The sequence below is a fragment of the Gymnogyps californianus genome, chromosome 3, assembly GCF_018139145.2.
Source record: "Gymnogyps californianus isolate 813 chromosome 3, ASM1813914v2, whole genome shotgun sequence".
In the NCBI taxonomy this organism is placed as follows: Eukaryota; Metazoa; Chordata; class Aves; order Accipitriformes; family Cathartidae; genus Gymnogyps; species Gymnogyps californianus.
Window position 1 is genome coordinate 11,729,846 of NC_059473.1, and position 21,308 is coordinate 11,751,153.

Below are 21,308 nucleotides of genomic sequence, written 5' to 3' on the forward strand. Positions count from 1 at the left end.
ACATCAGCAAAACCCACAGATTCTTAAACTGTGTTGTTAGACTATAAAAGAGAGTCTTGGATGGCTCAGTTGATTATTTTTTTCCTCAGATCCTGACAGGGTTCCTTATTGGACAAATTCTGTAATTTAGTTAAGTCTTTAGTGAAGTCTCACTTGTCCAAATATTTTTCTGCAGGATTAGTTTTAAATCTTACTCTAGTCCTTATAGTCGATTGTATTTTTTTTTTTAAACAATCTAAACAGTGTGTACACTTAAGCATTTTTTCTTCAGTCCTCAGACAGAAATAAGAAGTTACTCCTTTAGGGCAGTGGGTGTAAAACGTAAATATTTATGCTTGTCATGCAAAGTGTTCTCATTTTAGTGAGTCTTGTTGCTAATTGTGCTCATGCCACAACTCAAAACTTCCTGTGGCTTGGACAAGTCTTTAGCTGAACGTCTGACAGCTTCTGCAGTATAGAAAACTGCAGTGTCAGAGTTGAAAAGGTACAGTCATACTCAGTTTATTTTAGATGTCAAACTATACTGATTTATATTAGTTAATAACCATACATTTTTAATATGAATGGAGATTGTACCTACGTTCCTTTCTGGGGATGAATTTGAAAGCCAAATAGCTGCAAGCAAAGCTGAGGTCTGGCTTGCTGTGAAATGTAGAGAAGCTTGGTAAGTAGAACGGAGCTTGTTTTCCAGTCAGATTATTCCAGTGTCCTAAGATGCTTTACCCTGGTGACTCTAACCTTTTTCGCACCTGGACGTTGTACAGACTTAATTAACACTAAGATTATTTAAGATTTAAATATACACAAAACCTGATGTGGACCCACATAAGGTAATTTCCACTCAGCATAATCGGTTCAGTTTAAATTGATTCCTTATCAATTTTCCGCTAAATCAATGTTAGCGTGCTGTAAACTGATTTGTGTGTGTCAGCATAGCAGATTGTATTGGTTTAGTGGATTTCAGTTAAGCTAATCGAACTTTGTTCTGTAGGTAAGGGTCCGTTTTCATTCTCGGTCCTTTTTTGTCCAAGCTTGTGCTCCTTGAATTACTTGTTGAAGATAACATATCTTGTGTTGAAAGTGATTTGTAATGAATATGGTGCAAAGCCCTGTGTAAATGCTTTTGTTTGTCAAAGACATGTACCGGTTTATTTTAGATCTGTTCCCAGTATAATTAGTCTGAGATAGAGTTAAAGTGGTTTAAGACTGTCTGCACTGTCTTTTGTGCTGATTTAACTAAAGATACCTTAAAGTTTCACCTTTTATGAATGTGGTGTAATTTTTAAAGTTAGCGAAACTTAACAATTCTACTATTTCCTTTTTACTTGGCTTAAATTTTGTTTCTACTTGCCAAGCTTTAATATCTTCCAAGCAAAATGTAAATGTGTGAAAATAAATGAGATGCTTTTGTCTCCCCATCTGGTTTTTACAACTCCTTTTCCTGGTGTTTTTTAGTTTTTAAAATATATCCTTTGCTTCTGGATAGAAACCTTTCTGGTGTTGTAGGAAGTGTTGGTTCTTGGTAGTGTTTCTCGTGCTGTTAAATCATGCCACTGTCTTCTAACTGTTGTCACTGTAGGAATTTATAAACATACAGTGTTCGAGTTTCTGCAACCCAGTCTTCCAAATCTTCTCTTCCAAATCTTCTTCCATCTTCTCTTTATCTTCAAGAAGTGTGGTGTATTTGACTTATTTTTGCTGATTTATTAGTCTTACCACCTTTTCAAAGTTTTGGATATTTTCATTCTAAATTTAATGCTGTTTTTCCTGTCAACTTTGTCACAGTCTTCAGATTTCCTCCAGTTTGTTATTGTCTCATACTTTTCTTGCCACTTTTGTGTCTTTTATTGCCAGTATTTTTTTGAGATCATAAGGTGTTGGTGTAATTTTTTAATATTCTTTAATGCTTTCCCCATGTTTTATTAATATGTGTCTTTTGTGTGGCGCTTTAAGCCAAAGAGCTGCATAACTGGAAACATACTACGTGCAAAAGAAGTAATGGAAATTTAGTGTGCATGTGGATTGGGCTCTCAGCTAATTCTTGAAATACACTTTACAGTTTTTGCACTCAAAAGATATTGAATTACTTGGAAATTGGTATAATTAAACAACACAGTATTCAAGATGTTTTAATCTCCATTTTGTGGGGATTAAGTATTATTTTTCAAGGCAACTAGTAGTTTTGAAGGGGAGTCTGCCAGAATTCTCTCTTAATTTTTTTTTTTATATTTTAAAATGAATTATTCTCTGTTAACAGCTGGCTGTGTTCTTTAACTGTATTTTGGATGGGATTTTCTTTTTCTTCATTGCCATCTATAGAAATTGATGAATTTTTTAGGTAAGTTTTTACACTTAATTCTCAATAATTTGTGAAGTTATCTTTTTATCGTCTCCATGTATAATAGTTTTTCTTTTATGTCATGCATTTACTTACAATTTTTAATACAAAAACATGTCTCTTGTAGCTAAGTCTGTGTGATACAATTAACGTTTAAAATGTTTAAGACTATGTAAAAAAAATTAACTATATAATGGCTGGTTTCAATCCTAGAAATAATAGTAGAATTGGAACAGTTTAGGAAGCCTCTTCTGGGTTATGATCCAAGGGAATAATAATAAGGGATTTTTCAGAAATAAAATGAAGCATTACCAAAAAATACTGAAATGAGATTAAGAGGATCAAAAGCTATTTTTAAAAGTATGAGAAATCTGTAATAGAGTTTAAAAAAGATAAAGATGTAGATATAAGCAAGAACAATTAAAATCTTAGTTTAGAAAATGAAAATAGATACGTTTTCGTTAGGAATTTGTATTTTTATACATGATTTATTTTTTTGTATTCCTAGTGCTGATGTCCAAAACTAATTTTTCACTGTTCATTTCTAAACTTCAGTTATGTGATACTGCATAGACATTAAATGGTATGAAGAAACTGATGTATCTAGAAATTCTGCTTATAACCCTGATTTTTTTTGCTCTGGCTCAGAAAACTTTCTTAAAGAGAAATTTTACCTTCTATGGAACTGGTTTCATTTTATCCTGTGGCTTCATTTTTACTTCTTAATAGTTTAGTTGGGTTTTTACATAATTAGAGGTAATTGATCATTCATTAATTGATTTATACAACCTTTAGTATGTTTTTAATGGGTGAATAGGATGCCATGAAACATTCTGTGCTCATGTGCCTACTGACAATGAAGAGACACAAATGATGTAGAGCATGCTTGTAATATGTATTAGTAATCTCTATGAACTATTCATGAGTCAAATCTTAATAAAAATTGTGACCAGAATGTTCTTTTTTGTTTCTTATTTCTAAGTAGGTTAGTAGTACAAACAGCTATTGTACATTTGACACTGGCTTCCTTTGCTGTCTGTGCATAGGTAGGTCTGAGGTGGTTGGTCTGATGCCCGTAGGCCTCCAGTGCCTGGAGCGCAGTTCAGGTGTTGCAGGGCTCCATCACAGACTAGGGGTTGTGGTAGCACAGTGGCTTGATATTAGCAACCCCATTGTAGACCAAGATGAGAGACCTTGGAAGATCTATCATCATCTACCATCTGTGAACCATTTTTGGAGGATTTTCTTCTCACAGTTCTTACAAGTGCAAGATATAGAGAATCCCTGTTAAAAAACAAAACAAAACAACCAAAATGCACACACACACACGCACAAAGACGTCAGTATATTGGCTGTAAATTCAGCAAAGTTGATCTCTGAATTATTACAAAGAGAACAGAAGAATCGTGTTCCTGGTGTATGAGAAATAGTCTCACTGGATTCTCTTTTACCTTAACACAAATCTGTCTTTTTCTTGGTTGAACAGACACTTTGTGACAGCAATGTGTGGATTTTCTACTCACTAATGTCAATGTGTGGAGTAGGTTGATTGTGACTTGTAACTTCTGAGTGAATTGGGTACTTCTTCCCATGGTAGCTGAACTGAGATGGTAGAGGCTTTTGCAAACCCTTGGGAGATGGGAAATGGAGAGAGGGGAGGAGTAAAAGCATCCTTTGCAAATAGGAGAATGGCATGAATATGATAGAAAGTGCTTTTCTGTATTTGGTGGCTGGCTGTTCTGCTCAGTGGGTTTCCAGACCATAGAATGTACATTTGTGATGAAAACTGCCAGTCCACAATCTGGACATCATGGATCCAATTAGTTAACTATTTGAAACATTTGCATTAAAGTGCATCTAAAGATATTTTTTTCCATGCAGATTGTATAAAAGTAATAAAGCAATTTCCTTGGGAAATGTGACTTCCTAATTAAAATGCAACAAGAAGAATGTCAGATGAGGGATTCTTGTAAAACAAATGTCACCTTGATTACATTTCCTTGGTTCATTTGATTTTTGGAGTGTCATGAAATTGGTGTGTTGATATGGTGAGTTTCCAAGGCATATCCATCACATTGCTTCTTTTGAATGAGGGTTATACCAGCCTGTTTTAGTATGTTCCTGTTCAGTAAAACTAGCAGGTTAATGCATTAGCTGTAAGCATGAGAGTAGTGAAAATCTGCTTTTTTATGAACATCTAAAAATTATCTTGGTATTATGCAATAACTTCTTCATTCAGGTTCCTCTTGTTTTATAAAACCACTTGAAAGTGTTGATGTGTTTTAAGCACAATCAGAAGAGGCAGGTTGGTATTCTAAAGAAGAAATGACCTGTGTAACGATTCAAGTTCTGCAAAATCAAACCTTGTAATCGTAAGTTAATTCATTACAACAATTAAAAAAAAAAACAACCAACAAAAAACCTAGACTTGACATTAAGCTGATGTCCTTGTAAGTTTTTTTAAATGAGGTAAGCATTTAGTTAGGTGGCAAAAATAAATGTTTGTTTTTTCTCTTACATGACTTTCTTTTGCACTTGTTCATTATAACCTGATAATCAAGGAATAAATTTTGATACAAGAAGTTACCAGCCATAATGATTATTTTCCATTTTTTAGACTCAGTGCAGGCGGGTGAATCCATCTGCTTCCTTTATCCATCCTTTCCATGTCAGAATGACTGATGGATGCTCTTCCATGCCAAACCTGTCGCATAATTACAAGTGCTGTTCTCATTAAGGTTATTTCTATGAATTATGATCACACAGTTTGCTTAAAATATTTCAGCTTGTTTTATAATATCGATTTGTATTTGTTTCTGTATTTTCACAGAACTAAGTTGTTAATAGCTGCTGTTATACAGGTTGAATTTTTCTCCCTTTTTTCCCCCCAAGTATTGAATGATATTTCAAAGAAAATATCACTAGAAATATCTGGGGAGGGAGAATGATGTCTTATGATGTTGACTTTTTAAAGTTAATTGTTTAAAAACTAACTCTTTACAGAAGGAAAATACTGATAAATTTTTATCTTAATGACATTATTCATATGTGAAACATAACTTTTAAAACATGAATTTATCAGTAATAAGCTTAAGAGCCAACTAAACACTTTGTTTCCTGTATGGAGGTTTTTCTGCTGCTTCACAGATTCATTTTGGTATCTGGCCTGCTTTTGGAAACCTTATCCAAATAGATTTTTATGCAGCAGCAGGGTCTGTGGATGGCTTTAGTGTTGCTTATAGTACTGTCCATATTCAGTGTTTTTACTGATCTTTGAGGAAAGAAAGAAGAAATTGTATTTATTCTTTCTGCTCACGTAAACAGAAGTACTCAATTTCTGCACGTGCTTGTATTCAATCGGTTGCACACTGTAAGGCTAAACTGTCCCCATCTCTTAATAAAAGTGTAGGCCCATGATTCCAGCTGTGTGGGGTCTATTGGCCATACCAAGGCTACATAACTTTTGAGTTTCCTGCAGCTCCAAAACATGCATACATGTATTTTTGTTGGTTTTTCAGTTCAGAATGTCGATGAGGGTTGTGTTGGAACCCATGAGAATGGTTTTCTTACAGCATGAGACTGAGGATCAGTGTTTAAAACTTTGGGGTATGTCATGAAGACATTTAGAGTTGCCTTATCTGGCTGGGATGGTGTTGAGGAATTACTTCATTTGAACTCACGGTAGTCATACTGTCTGAAGCAGCGTTCCAAGCCATTTTGAGGGGAATTGGCAGGCTTCCTGTAGGACAGAGCCAAGGAGCGAGTCTGCATGTGCCCAGTATGAATGATAAGGGAACCACGGCCATGGAACAAAATCGGGAGCATGACCACTTATATTGTGGACACAAATGATGGAAAAGAAAGTAGCTGCGTCTTTGGATGAACGAGGCTTCTCCATGAAGTAATCAAGCAAAGGGAATCATGATTATAGTTAGTCTTTTTCTAGTTTGTTTCTAGAATGATACAACTATGCTTTTTTGTTAGGTTTAATTTGCAGTCTACCCTTACCTGTATTGAGTAACCATGGCAATGCACTAACACATGTATGGTGAAAAGGTTGGATCTTAATTGGATAAAAGCCTTTTGAATATTTTGAGTCCTATTGGAAAGGTGTTACTCTTGACTATATAGTAGAATATATACCTTTAATATAGGCAAAACCATGTACATTCATTTCATGACAGGTAATCCCATTTATTTACAATAATGGGCCAGATAGTGTTTTTCAAGTTGCCCGCTGTCTGACTTAGGACAATATAAAGTATTGCTATGAAATGGCCTTTTTCTTTTATAGCTGTCTGACATACAAGGTCTAGCTTCAGTGTATTAATCAAGGGAGCTAGAAATACACCACAGTTAAATTATGGGTTTGTATCTCCAGGTGGTGCTTGAATTCATGGTTGAAGACTGTAGAAATTAATTTTGCTAAAGCAAGAAACAACAGGACATTAAGCTACTATGCCAGCTTTAGATGTACGCTTCAAAAATTTTTTGCTGCTCAGCATTATTCAGTAATCTTTAACTCAAATTGCAGGAAATATTTGAAATTCCATTCTAACAATATCCAACAGAGAATATTAAAGAAGCATTAAATTTCAAATGCCTGAGGGAAAATGTTCTCTTGCAACACCGTGGGCATTTGGATCTCACTAGTATATGCAGTATTATAGTCTAGTATTATGCTTTACTTGGTCTAAAATGAAAGTCCAATTTTAATTCTATCTCCAAAAACTTGGCATACTGCAGTGAAAAATAATTTATTTGAATGTTGTTTTTTAATACATTGCAACTAACTTTAAAGCTTCCTCATATAAGACTCCCACTATGGCTTTTTGTAATCTGACTCTTTCATTAAAACTTCAAATATACTCCCAAAGACTTATCTCAGTGCTTTCATTGCTAATTTACAAGTTATAAGATGCCAAAGTTACCACAGAAGTTTTTCTCGTTCTATGCAATTTTTCTCTTAATAAGACAAAACTTTAGAGTGTCTTTGTAAATATATAAAACACCAAAACAGAGGACAAATACACTCTTAAGAGACAGGTAATATGCAAATACAAAATGGGGTTTAATGATATATTTACACAATTCTGGGCTGGTTAATTTGGCAAACCCATTAGTGAACTTAAGTCAAAAAAGTGCTGATTAAACCTTTATGTTTTTATAACCTATATATGCCATATTTGATAGCAAAGTTATTTTGGAAGTGAGTCCCCAGCTTACAGATTCTGGGGAAAGAGCAGAAGAGCATTTCTAAAAGGTTTAGAAAATCTCTAGCGTGAATATATTTCTTACCATATAATTAAGTATCTCAGCATTTGGCAGAGCAAGGGCAAGTGGTATGTTTCTGTTGGAAAATGAAGATCTACAGTCTTTAGAGAAATAGGGTTCTTTTCCACCTGTAGCTGACTTTTTTCCTGTTTGCACTTTTGACTGATGTAGACAGAGTAGTGTCCAGGAAAATGTCAATATTGTGATATTTCATACCCGCTTAAAGTTTCACAAGGAGCAGGTTTTTTAACGATAGTGGGCCAGTTGGCTGTGAAATTGGACCATTGTGACTTGCCTGACAAGTCAGATTGAGGGGGAACGTGATTTAAAGACTTAACTGCAGAGGGAATTTGAACGAACAGCATACTCCAGATGGTTTAAGATGCATAATAAAGGCAATTTAATAAATGGTTTTGTCTTTCATCATGTGGTTATCAGGACTATGAGTATAGGTATACATGTGTATCATGCATACATTAACCTATTTGTACAACGTAGCCATGTGGGACATAAATTAGTGAAATTTCATTAGCAGTATCATTAGTTTAACTGCAATGCTAGATAGACTCAGTTCTTGCCAAATTAATGTCACTGATTTCTGTAATGAAAGCTAGTGGAATATCGCAGCCCTACTGCAAGATCTGCTGCCACTGCTGGAAACTCTGTTGTAGTACTGGTGGACACCAGCTTGCCTGCTGAGGGCCACTCATGGGCTCTGAATTACCACATAATCTTTTAATGGGAGCTGAGGCTACTGAAGGTTGATAGGCTGACTGTTTTTGCATCGTAGTTGGTCTCAGGTGGTTGTACCCAAACTTCTGAGCAAGTAGGGTGAGACGCTGTCTTGCAGATGCAGTTGTCATTGTATAAAGTCTGAGAGATAATTATCTATTTGAATGCATCTCTTAGAGGGCAAGAATATCCACCTCAGGGTAATAACACAATCTTGTTGTGCAATTTTTGAACAGAAATGACCAAACTCTTGAGAAATACGCCTTTAAAGAATATTCTGCATTTTTGGAGGACACTTAGATGGTTTTGTAAATGGTAGGCCTGTCTTCCTTGAGAAATGGAAGGCTTATAAAATGCATTAGAAATATATGTTGAAAGAATAAGTCTATATGGAGTTCAAAATCAGTCTTATTACATGGCTTTATTTCCAATTTTATTGTCATAAAAATTTTGTGTAATTATTTTTCTTTGATAATGGTTATATTAAGTGACTGTTCTTTAAATAGTAGTATAAAGAAAAACAGAAGTGAATGTAAAGCTTAGTGTGCTATTGTACAAAGCTATTTCCACTCTTTCTTACATGAGCTGTGTATTTAAGTAGATGCTTCCCAATCCATTGTTTTGCCAGTTTTTGTTCTGATAACTTGACCAGATGCAGTGAATGTAATGCAGTGACTTGCAATGAGTTGCCTACTGCTTTTATCATAGAATCATAGAATGGTTTGGGTTGGAAGGGACCTTTAAAGATCATCTAGTCCAACCCCCATGCTGTAGACAGAAACATCTTCCTCTAGATCAGGTTGCTCAAAGCCCCATCCAACCTGACCTTGAACACTTCCAGGGATGGGGCATCCACAGCTTCTCTGGGCAACCTGTTCCAGTGTCTCACCCCCCTATAGTAAGGAATTTCTTCCTTATATCTAATCTAAATCTACCTTCTTTCAGATTAGAACCATTGCCCTTTGTCCTGTCACTACAGACCCTCGTGTAAAAAGTCTCTCTCCATCTTTCTTATAAGCCCCCTTTAAGTATTAAAAGGCTGCAATAAGGTCTCCCTAGAGCTTTCTCTTCTCCAGGCTAAAAAACCCCAACTCTCTCAGCCTTTCTTAATAGGAGAGCTGTTCCATCCCTCCAGTCTTTTTTGTGGCTTTTCTCTGGACCCGCTCTAACAGGTCCACATCTTTCTTGTGCTGGGGGCCCCAGAGCTGGATGCAGTACTCCCAGTGCGGTCTCACAAGAGCGGAGTAGAGGAGGAGAATTGCCTCCCTCGACCTGCTGGCCATCCTTCTTTTTATGAAGCCCAGGATACAATTAGCTTTCTGGGCTGCGAGTGTACATCGCCGACTCGTATCTGATTTTTCATCTGCCAATATCCCCAAGTCCTTCTCTGCAGGTCTGCTCTCAATACATTCATCCCCCGGTCTGTACTGATACTGGTGATTGCCCCAGCCCAGGTGCAGGATCTTGCACTTGGCCTCGTTGAATCTCATGAGGTTCACATTGGCCTGCTTCTCAAGCCTGTCAAGGTCCCTCTGGATGGCATCCCGTCCCTCAGGCGTATCAATTGCACCACTCAGCTTGGTGTCATCCGCAGACATGCTGAGGGTGCGCTCAATGCCACTATGTCATTAATAAAGATATTGAGCAGTACCAGTCCCGAAACAGACACCTGAGGGACCACTTGTTACTGATCTCCATTTGGACATTGAGCTGTTGACTGCAACTTTTTGGATGTGGCCATCCAGCCAATTCCTTATCTATGGAGTGGTCCATCCATCAAACCCATATCTCTCCAATTTAGAGGCAAAGATGTTGTGTGGGACTGTGTAAAGGCCTTAGAGAAGTCAAGGTAGATGACAGGAGTTGCTCTTCCCTTGTCCACCAACACAGTCACTTTATCGTGGAAGGCCACCAGATTCGCCAGGCACAATTTGCCCTTTGTGAAGCCCCGCTGGCTGTCCCTATCACCTCCCTGCCATCTGTATGCCTTGACATAGCTTCCAGGAAGCTCTTTTCGATGATCTTATGGGGCACCAGGTGAGGCTGTCACACAAAGCAGAATGGTGAATAGGCACCTCCTGTGACAGTCTGTATACATCATTACATGTGAGGAAGCAGACATGTTTTTTAAGAGTTGGTAATTTTTAAATATTGAAAGAGTTCCTTTGTAAATTTAATTAATACTTTCAAATTGAAACAAAATTCTTAATGATGTAATGTCAGTGAATGAGGTGCAGCTTGTGACAGAATTTATGTGAAAGCTCAGAATGTTCATTGAACACTGCTGGCAAAGTCCCCTGTCTCTTACGAGTGCTGTTAGCTTCATTACCATTTCAGCTGCCTGCAAAGGTCTCTTGTGGAATTCAGTGTAAGATTGGTACTGGAAAACACATACCAGTGCCGTTCTTGTGTTAAAATACAAAATTCAGACAGATAATGAAACAGTGGCATTGGTGGCAGTTTCATTTCAGTAAATACTTAGGTAGTAAGCAGACCTTACTCCTCAGGGGACTACTTGATTTCAGAATAACTTGATTACTTGACATTTCATCAAAGAGCAAATTAAATATTTAGATTCCATAAAGATCTAGCTGGACTAGCTTCTTCGGCATCTGTCAGTGATGATGTTTAACCTTATCACCTTTCTTCTTTTGCTAAGAGGTTTTTTGTTTTGTTTTCTGGGTAGAATTTTTTATATATGATATTAGGAAACCCCTTAAGTGGCTTTTTCTGTCCCTCTGCTTTGCAATATATCAAGTTGTATCCCTATTCAGTACATGACTTAATAAATTAACTGCACTGCTGTCATGCTTGTTTTCTGAATCCGACTGGCAAAACTATGCAACACATTCAATTCTACTGCATGGCTGAACTTCACTGCGGTGATCTTGAAATTATGCACAATGTGCAAGTGGTTGAACATTCCTTAAAAAGCAGCCTATAAAATATGCCGCCTATAATGTTGGTGAATAAATGCCAACTTCGGCATCAGTGTTCTTTTAAAATATGTGCTGTGCTGAGGTTATTAGTCACTCTGAATTCAAGGACATGAGAGTGCAGACGTTGCATAAACCTACAGGAGTGGCATACCTGTGAAGGTGCTCCTGTTTCATTTTCAGAAGATGGCATGCTGTGAATTTTAAAACTCCCTAGTCATGGATGAATTGCAGTAAATGTAATTTTGTAATTGAGGCTGTGTAAGTTAGTTATTCTACATGTATGTCTAACTTCAATTTTCAAAAATCTCTTTGCTGGGATCAAAGTAATATTATAATCATGAAAGGAAATAATGCAGTATTTGCTGAATGGGGCAAGGAAGCAGAAGAATGAAAATCCTGCATCTTTTTCTCACATATATATAATAATTGTCATCTGTTTCATGGATTAGTGTGAAGATTATGCTGTTGGCCTTCTGCTTAGAAGTGAAAGAATAATGATAATGGTGACAATATTGCTGCTTCCCTTAACATATGAAGGTGGATGAAGAGGAAGCATCACACAGAAATGTAACAGCAGCCATGATTTTAATTTGAGCAAGCCCAGCTCAGACAAAGATTTTGGGAAAAGAAATCCACAGATAAAAGTGAGAAGGCCCCTAATATTGTATCAGCCATAAAAAAGACTTTTGTAAAATAAAGGCTTGTGTAAAATACAGAAATTACTTAACTCTGCTTCCCCCAGCTAAAGCCATTTACTGGTTTTGTTTGGCACTGCCAATGTGGAAGATTAAACTTGTGTGAATAAGTTAATCATCTTTTACAGCTGTGGAAATGGAAAGGGCCAAATGTTGCAGCTAACTAGAATGGTCACAGCCTTCTTCGGGCATCCACCTGCTCCGGCGTGGGGTCCTCCACAGGCTGCAGGTGGATATCTGCTCCACTGTAAACCCTCCGTGGGCTGCAGGGGGACAGCCTGCCTCACCAGGGTCTTCACCACAGGCTGCAGGGGAATCTCTCTCTCTGCTCCGGCGCCTGGAGCACCTCCTCCCCCTCCTTCTCCACTGACCTTGGTGTCTGCAGAGTTGTTTCTCTCACATATTCTCACCCCTCTCTCCAGCTGCAATTGCTGCTGCGCAGGAACTTCTTCCCCTTCTTAAATATGTTATCCCAGAGGCGCTACCACCGTTGCTGATGGGCTCGGCCTTGGCCAGCGGTGGCTCCATCTTGGAGGCGGCTGGCATTGGCTCTGTCGGACATAGGGGAAGCTTCTGGCAGCATCTCACAGAAGCCACCCCTGTAGCCCGCCTGCTACCAAAACCTTGCCATGCAAACCCAATACAGAAGTGTTTAAAAAAAAAAAAAGGAAAATATGATCTTTGTGGTTGAAATCATACATTTGTAAATGATAAAAATTTCTTTGGAATACATGGAATTACAGAATTACAAACACAAGGGCAAAGACTTCAACCAGTTCTTGGTGCCCAAGTGTACACAAAAGGAGTCAAAATGTATGATTTAAGTGTTGCAGTCTTACTATCACAAAAGGACATTAGTTTGATTTTCATGGCAAAAGCTGACCTATAATATACTCACAGCAATAACCGTAGTGGGTAATTGCTATATTTGATTTTTTAAATCATTTTTTCTCGTATTTTTTTTATTATTATTTTTTTGAAACCCTGGAAAAGCAAGAACTTTGTCAGTGATTGGCTGATGCTGTAAAGGCATCCTTGCATGGCCATCTGCAGAATTATTGTCAAGTAATAGGTTGTTTGTGCAGTACCATTGTTTCCATTATATTGCCATTTACCCTTGGTGTAAATTGGAGTCAAATCAGAAATGGGTTGGTAGAAAGAGTGGGTCAAACAGTGAAATGACTGATAATTAAAAGATATTCATGATGCAAAGAACAAACTTAAAAGGCATGAACACACCACTTGGAATTTTTGAAATTGTCTCACTCCTTTCATTTTAATTTTTTATTGTTGTGTGATACTAAGGTAGAAAGTCAAGCTTCTGTGAGAGCTCAAATCTTCTTTTTGGGGAAGGGAATAGAGAGAACATGCACCGTTTTAATGGTTGTTGGTAATTTGGGGCTGCCAAACCAATGCTATTTACACTGACATCCTGTCTTTTCAGACAATGAAGTAATGTATTGAGGTAATTAAAGACAATTGCTTGTAATAGCAGAAAATTACTATAATTGTTTTGTTTTCCAGATAACAAATGCAGATTTATAATTTCTGTGACCACATTCGGAGTTTTACTAACAGAATTCACAGAGAAACCATAAATAGTTATTGTTCCATTACGCTTAATGTCAGTGGTATGAATTTAACTCTGTTTTATTTAAAAATCAGTCAGGACAGGTTTCATCCTTATGTTAAACTAGTCCACAGCAGTTTAACATAAGCCCATTCTTGGTTTTCAAAAGCTTGTTCATGTTTTGTCACACCTGTTGATCGCAAATCATATACACAACTTGAATGGTAATGAACACTTTTTGAAGGTTTTAAAAGGAGAGTTTAAATTAATCTTGCAGTGAAAGAAAAACAAGCTTCAAAATGCTTCCACCTTGTAGTGATTTCATCAGGTAACTCCAAGCCTATTAGAAATCTTGGTTACTTGTATGCTGTTTCCTCATGTTCTATGACATTTACAGGGTGCCTATATTGACATTTTTCCCTCCAAAACTGGGAAGGCCTTTGCTGGCAGAAGCTGTTTTAAAATCCATTAAAAAAAAAAAAAATCTTTATTTCAACGTCTTTTGAAACATAGGCTGGATGTGATGCAGCCAAAAGGTGCATTGAAGTTTCAGTAACCTGGGAAGTTGTAACAAAATATGCAACTTTGCCTATACCATAGGGTTGCTATTCAATTAGACTTCCTTCTTCTTTGTTAATTATTGTGGCTGAAAAGATTCATCAGAGTGTAAAGAGCAGTCATTCATATAGAGGACATTCATATCTGTTTGTTGATCTTTGCTGATTTTATCAGTTTAGAGGTCATACATAGTGAAGCTATATATGCTGTGTTGAGAATTAATACAGATAATTCCGATATTGTTCATACTAATTGTACCATGGCCAGTTTCTTTGTTATGTTATGTTTTGTTATGTTTTTTCCCCTGGACTATTGCAAGCTTTGTCAGTGTAAATTTTGGTTATGTACATAATATTGCCTATTTTAAAAACACTTCACTCCTTACTTTAAAAACCTAAATTTTTTAAGTGACATAAAAATATGTGTTTAGATATAATTGCAGCTTTTTATTTAAAGCATTTTAACCATCTCCAGTTTTGCCTGTTAGCAAGGTCTTTTTTATCTTAAGTAACTAAAAATGAAAGACAAGCAAATGGTTTGAGATTAGATGAACAATTATGTTAATGATTGTGAAATAGAACCTGAGGAATCAAAAAATTTGTGATACAGGAGTATCAAGATGGTTTTCTAAATGCTGAAGTTTTAGATTGGCTTGGATAGGACGTGCAGCATAGCGACTGAGAGAATTATAGCCTCAGGTTTTGTTCTCTGGCTTAAGCAGAAACTGAACGTATTTTGAGGATCTGAAATTGTTTACAGTTTCCCACCTAGGCCTCGTGTGTGTGTGTGTGTATGCGCCTCATTGTAGTCTTTTGGTCTCAAGGGATAGTGCAGATCACTGTCCTCATGAAGGACCTGTATTTGAAGTATTAAGCAGATTTCATTCCTGAACTTCTGCCCCTGCTGAGGGAGCTGTTTCTCTGTCCTCATCTCTTGAGTTTCCTGCTGGGCTTTTGATGCTGATTTTGCAGCAGGTTAGCAGAAGGTGCCATTCGTGGGGCTGAGTGCTTGAGTATGAGTCTTGACAATAAGCGACAGTACAACTGGAGTGGGTATCACTCAGTCAACTCCTGCTTCTTTTGAGGTTATACAAGCGCAAATAGGGTCCACTTGCAAAAGGCACATGGACAAAGTGGCTGCTCTTTCAGGAGTTTCTTGGTAGAGGAAACCAATGCAAAAAGGACTAGGAATGTAGTGCATTAACATCAAGATGCACTAGAGGGCCCAGCGTGCATGTAACTATTTTCCAAGAAGAAAAATGGGTAGTAAGCTGAAGGAACTTCTGAGAAATTACAGCAAAATTAGGAGGAGAAAGAACTGTCTGAAGCCAACAGGGCTCAAAACAGGACTGAATGTGGAGAAAGGTGATAGAGTGACAAGTGCATTCAACCTGAAAATGTAATCAGACAAGCATGTTTCCCTGCTGGAGAAGGGATTTAGCAACTTTGAACTCAAAATCATGTGATTTCTTCCTCCTCCTGGCTAGATTAAAAAGGGGAGTGATGTTTTTAGTATTATATCATGCTTAACAAACCATTGCGTGCTGTGTCAAGTTCATTTTCACTATCAGCTCTGGCTAAAAACCATTGCTATCTGTAGTCTAGCCTGAAGGTGACAAGAGATTTGAATCATTGTAATTAGGCACTCATCATACTGCAAAAAGATACAACTATCTTGATGAATCGGTATAAAAAAAAAGCTGTGGGTTTTTTTTTCTTTAAGCGCAGTTGGTGCCGGGGAATGCGAGAGCAGAAATGAGGTCGGCAAGAACTGAGGCAGTTTCCTTAGCATGAAAACTACTGTCCTGTTCTCTATGCAGAAAAAGTTAAGAGGTTTTTGCCCCTCCAAGTCCTGTTGACACCTTTGAGTGTTCTTGGGCCTCTCCCAGGTTTTACTTGACAAACATTTTCATACGTCCCACTTCTTTCTGATTTTGAGAAATACATAAGAATTCACTTTCCACACTTAAGCAAGAGCTATGAAGTGAGTTATTGTTTGCCTTTTAGAATTGTAGCTCCAGGGCACACTTTTGCTATGAAGTATAAGTGATGAAAAAGTGGATATGCCTAGCACAGTCAGGATTGTGGTTGGATATGGCAAAAATGGGGTATAAGGAACTTTATCTCTTTGGGAAGAGGCATTTCCATACACATCAACATGTAGTTTTTGTGACCCCTATTACAGCTGCCTTGTATTAATAGTTAGGTTTTGTTCTCGTTTTCTCCTACATTTCAGAAAAAGCGCAGAAAGCATTCCTGAAATACATATGGCTTTCACCAGGTAGAGGTGCATTGCAATTTTTACCTTTTCTTTCTGGGAACAATGAGTTACCCTTCATTCTTTTTCTCTGAAGATACGTTACTTTATCTTATCACTCATCCACACATCTTTCCTCAGAGCTTGGATAACATTCCTTTTGATTATTAAGATGTTAAATTGTTCGAAAATGAATCAGGGAATTGATTCATTTATTGCCCAGTAGCATGCTTACTGTGCAGTGGAGTCTTGTCATAATCACAAGGTGTTTGAATTCAGGGTCCTAATGCCAATTTATAAGTGCTGTAGTTTTCAAAAGTGAAATGTGAATATGGATTTACATACTTATTTTAGACAGTGGCAGTTGAAATGTGATAATGTACTTTGGGGGGTGCGTGGGGCAGAAAGTGACTTACCCTATGCGACTACCCTATGAACTATGGATCTTTCAGAGTTTTGAAGAATGGATGTTTTTAATGAATATGTTGTATAGTTTTATGGAAAATTAAAAAAAATACATGATTTTGCTAGTTAAAGCTACACAGATTTGGAATGTACTGAAAATAGATTTCAAGCTGGTTTTTGTAAAAATTTACTCTTCTGGAGTGAGCAAATACTAGTTCTGTTGGTCATGGAAACTTTCTCTTTGTCTCTATTGAGATTAGGGTTTAAATCAGTTAATCTGCAGTACTAAAATATTAGAATGAACTTGGGTTTGCAACCTTAGATATTTAACAAGAAAGGTAGCTGAGAGTTTTCCTATCTTCAAATTAGGAACTAGAGGTAGAGTTAACACTTAGCTCATAGTAGCAGCCATAATTTGCAGATAGACAACAGATGGATTTATATTCAGAACAGTGTTATTTCCCTTTTTTTTTTTATCACCTGACTCCTGTAAGCAAAATCTGCTGAGTAAGGGAACAGCATTTTTCTTTGGTTACCTGAAGGGACAACTGATCACACAGTCTACCTTTCAGTTCCCGCATTCATTTTTGGAGCTTATTGGCTGATTTGATGGATAAGGTAGAGGTCCTAAAAGCTCCAAATGTGTATGTGTTTTGTGAAAATCTAAGAACATCCAAATTGGTGTTCCCTTCCCCAGACTCCTCAAGAAAAGGGTGTGACCTGAGCTCAAGGATTTTTTTCAATTTGGCATTTGATATCAATCGTTAAATACGTACTTACTGATTGCTGAGAAGGCTTGTCACTCCGGACTAGCCACGGTGTGCTGCTTTGTGCTTGGCTGGCATGAGAGTTGCATGTAGTGGCAGAGGAGAGGAAAGAAAAGGGAATTGAAGGGCATGGCTACAAAGAAGTGAATGAGCTGAATGTAATGTAGAAGGAATTTGGGAAACTTGAGGGAAAAGTGAGGAACCTAACGTGGAGATTTGGGAATATGAGGATGACATAGTAGTGCTGGGCTTGTAGATCACCAATCCATAGAAAATGAGACAAGTTACAGTGCTGTTCACTGTTTGAATGTCCTTTGGATTACAACCTGTATATGTTGTGGCATACAAGCACATTGAAGATAAAATTTTAAGTACTGTATAATTCTTGTTGCCATTTTGTTTTTAGTTTGCTCGCTTACTCATCATGGGCAATGGTTTCTGTGTTTTCTGCTGACAGAAAAATGCTTCCTTGTTCTTACATGTTGATATATTGCTTTGTTTAAGGGAGAATGTTGGTGTTGCCTTTAGCACAAATGATGTATGCATTTGCATTTCTGGAACACTTTCAGAGTTTCCCATTTACTTTTATCTCCTCCACAGAATGAGCATCTGTTTTCTAGTTTATCTTTTCTGAAGATCAGCATAGATTGTTGATTACAGACTGCAATAAATTAACTTGTCGACTTTTGCCACATTTCATGTTTATGTTACATATCTGAACAATGTTGAAGATTTATAGAAGACTTTAAAAATTAATCCAAGATGTAAATGTTTGAGAACAAAGCCTTTTTTTTAACTGGCTTTTATTTCTAAAAGCCTGCTACATAAAATTGCATGTCTCTTTCTAAAACAAGCTTTTTAATTTTAATTGTTGAAGGGTTTTTCTAGTGATTTATTAGACACTTGACTTTGTGCAAAACTGAAGGTATATCATCATAAAACTAAAAACTGTTGTCATCTTTACTTGCCTAAACCAGAAAATCAGAGAATTTGAAAATACAGAGTTTATTAAGGTAAAAAATACAGGTTTTGTCATGTTGTGTTCTTTAGTTTGCTTTTAAAGGAATTTACTTTCAAATTACTATCTTGCAAAATAGACTCGAAAAACTTCTCTGTAGTCACAATCTAATTCTTCATTAATTTATTATCTGAAATTACTGAATAGGTGGGAGAAATTTGTAAATTTTACTTTTCCAGTAGAATCAGCTGAATGACTCTCTCTTCTACTTGTGGGCAGCATGCTGTTTTGTTTTCCAGTTGCAATATATAGAAACAGTTTAGTTCTTACCTCTCTATTCTATTTCGGTATTCTAACCAGAATGAACACTTTGAACGTGTCAGTGTTTTGAGCTGGAAATATTACCCAAACTAAACTTTTTACATAAGCATACCCTCAAGTTTGCCTCTTAACATAGTACTTGGTGCATTCTTGGGAGCTTGAAGTGTAGGAGCCAGAAAGTCATGGAAGTACGCCAAGTGTTTGCACAAGAAGAAAATACCAATTTTCTATTCTCTGTGAAATTCCTCCTTCAGTGTTATCCAGACAGTGTTGGCCTACTCAGAAGGTATATACTGTTTCTCTCTGTTCTGGACTGCCAGGAAATATATGACAAATACAGGAAATGTCTTTGTTTCTTTGGGCTTGCTAGAAAATTTTGACCATGGCATATATGTGTTTCTTGTGACTATTCCAGTAGTTCAGGATAGACTTAGGATCACAGAGAGCGTCGTATCTCCAAACAATAAATCTGTCAGCACATTGACATTTGTGTTGGGGTACATGTGATGCATAATATGCAAAACAGTTGCTCAGGTGTCTGAGCAATCAAAAACAGTTCATTCCTCTATAAAAACATGTAAGCACCCTATTTGTTTTTTGCCAATGTGATGGTTACATTATTCACACATCAAATCTCTATCACTTTTGTAGACCGTTGGATGATGCAGTGTGCTGTGCCACTCAGTCTGCAGTGGAGTGCCATCTTTGGGCTTTTCCAAACTGTTTTCTTAGGCTTTGTGTGAAAGGAAATCCATCCAACCAGTACCTTGAAATTTCTGCAAAGCAGTTGGTTCCTGTAGTTAACTTGATATTCTGTGGTATGGAATAGTGGGAGAAAACCTGAATTATTCTTTAAATGTTGATAAAAGCAGCTGCATTAAATAGCATACAAGCAAATGTTTATCTTAAATAAAAGACCAAATTCTCAGGAAAAAATACTTACTGGCTTCCTCTGAGAGAGTGGTTTGTGGAGGTACCGTAGGATAAATGCACTGATTTTTGTCTGCAGCTTTTCTATAAATTATATAAGTGAAAGTTAAGTACCATACAAAGTGTGAGGGAATGAGAATGTCTGAAAACACAGCTGTGCAGCTGAGTGTTGCATATGTTGTTGTACTGATGACTTCATTTTAGAACAACAGAGTCTAGGGAGGGATGTTTCTGTCCTAACCACTCTGACCCCTTGTCAAAACCAGCAGGGCAGAGAGAGCGACTGACCTCACATCCGTGAATTTGTGTCTGTTGTTTTGGAGGGGCCATTGTGACATTTTTTAATGTGGCTGTTTTTCTGATGTCCAGGATCACGAGGTTTCTGTGAGCGTGCAGCAGTTCGTAGTTAGCTTCTGAACTGTCTTCCTTGCAGAGCCTTCTCTGAATTCAGATACATCGACTGAGGTTTAAAGCCACAGGAGGTGATTTTCTGCCCTGCCGTGGAAGGTGGAGCTGGGCAGCCTTTGTGTGGTTTTAATCCTGCTGCGAGCTGTGGCGGCATTCGGAGCTGAAGGGCTGGATGGAGGAGTTACTGAGCTGGACTCGATCTGGCAAACCAGGGTGCCTTGCGTTGTCTGTGCTGATGTACTGATCGTGTCATCAGCGCTTGATGTAACTGTAGCCAGATGCCTGGTGTGCTTTCATGGGCACGCTGGTATATCTTAAGTTTACAGTGCTAGAGGCACTCCATATTTAGGACGACTATTTAGACGTATTAATATTTAGCACAATAAGGCTTCGTCTAAAATTAATCAGACTGTATGTTATAAGGTGCTCATCAGTACCATACATCATGACAACAGGGGAGCAAACAGATTCTGTTTATTTTTGAAACAGACCTTTAGATTTAAAATAAACAGAAGCATTAGATAATACCTCATGGCAATGTGGAAACAAACTGCGTAAGTCTTTCTCTAAGACTAGCTAGGTAATTTATCTTCTACTTAATTATAAGATATGAATGCCAAGTGTTTCCACAAGTTTTTTGTAGTGAACTCTTGAATTCCACAAGAAGAGAACTAGGCCAAGTACTTTTAGCAGACAAATTTTGTTTCTCATAAGGAATAAACCATTTCCAGTCAAGCCACCTGTTTCCCCTTTTGTCAAATGTCGTGGTCTGATGGCTCAGAGAGAAATCCAAGGAAATTTTTTCAGGGGTTCAAAGGAGCATAAAGTAATTTAAAAAAAAAACCCAAACAACAGGCATTTAATTCCTATTTCCTTTTTCCCCCTGTGTCAGTTTTTTACATGTACAACTTCATTTATGTCCTTTCAGATTTTAATAGATTCCAAGATAATTTTTCTGCTTGATTTCTGCTAAGTGGTAAAAGACCCTGAAATTCTACCAAAAATCAGACAAGGCCTTTCTGTGTGTGACTTCGTAACAATTTTCTGAGAGGAAATGTAGGGTGCCTTCTCCTGTTCTCCCCCTGCCCCACCGCCTATTACCTTCCCCCAAATAGGACCTTCCTTTTGGCCTTGGGCAGTTTTTTTCCCATTCCTTT

General features: G+C 37.3%; 1 protein-coding gene across 1 annotated transcript in view; it reads left to right on the plus strand.

Annotated features, from left to right (window-relative positions):
- Positions 1–21,308, plus strand: part of WDPCP (WD repeat containing planar cell polarity effector) — a 157,964-nt gene that overhangs the window by 723 nt on the left and 135,933 nt on the right. Inside the window, exon 2 of the mRNA XM_050894524.1 lies at positions 2,258–2,338. The gene's annotated coding sequence lies outside the window, so the exon portion shown is untranslated. The remainder of the gene's footprint in view (positions 1–2,257; positions 2,339–21,308) is intronic.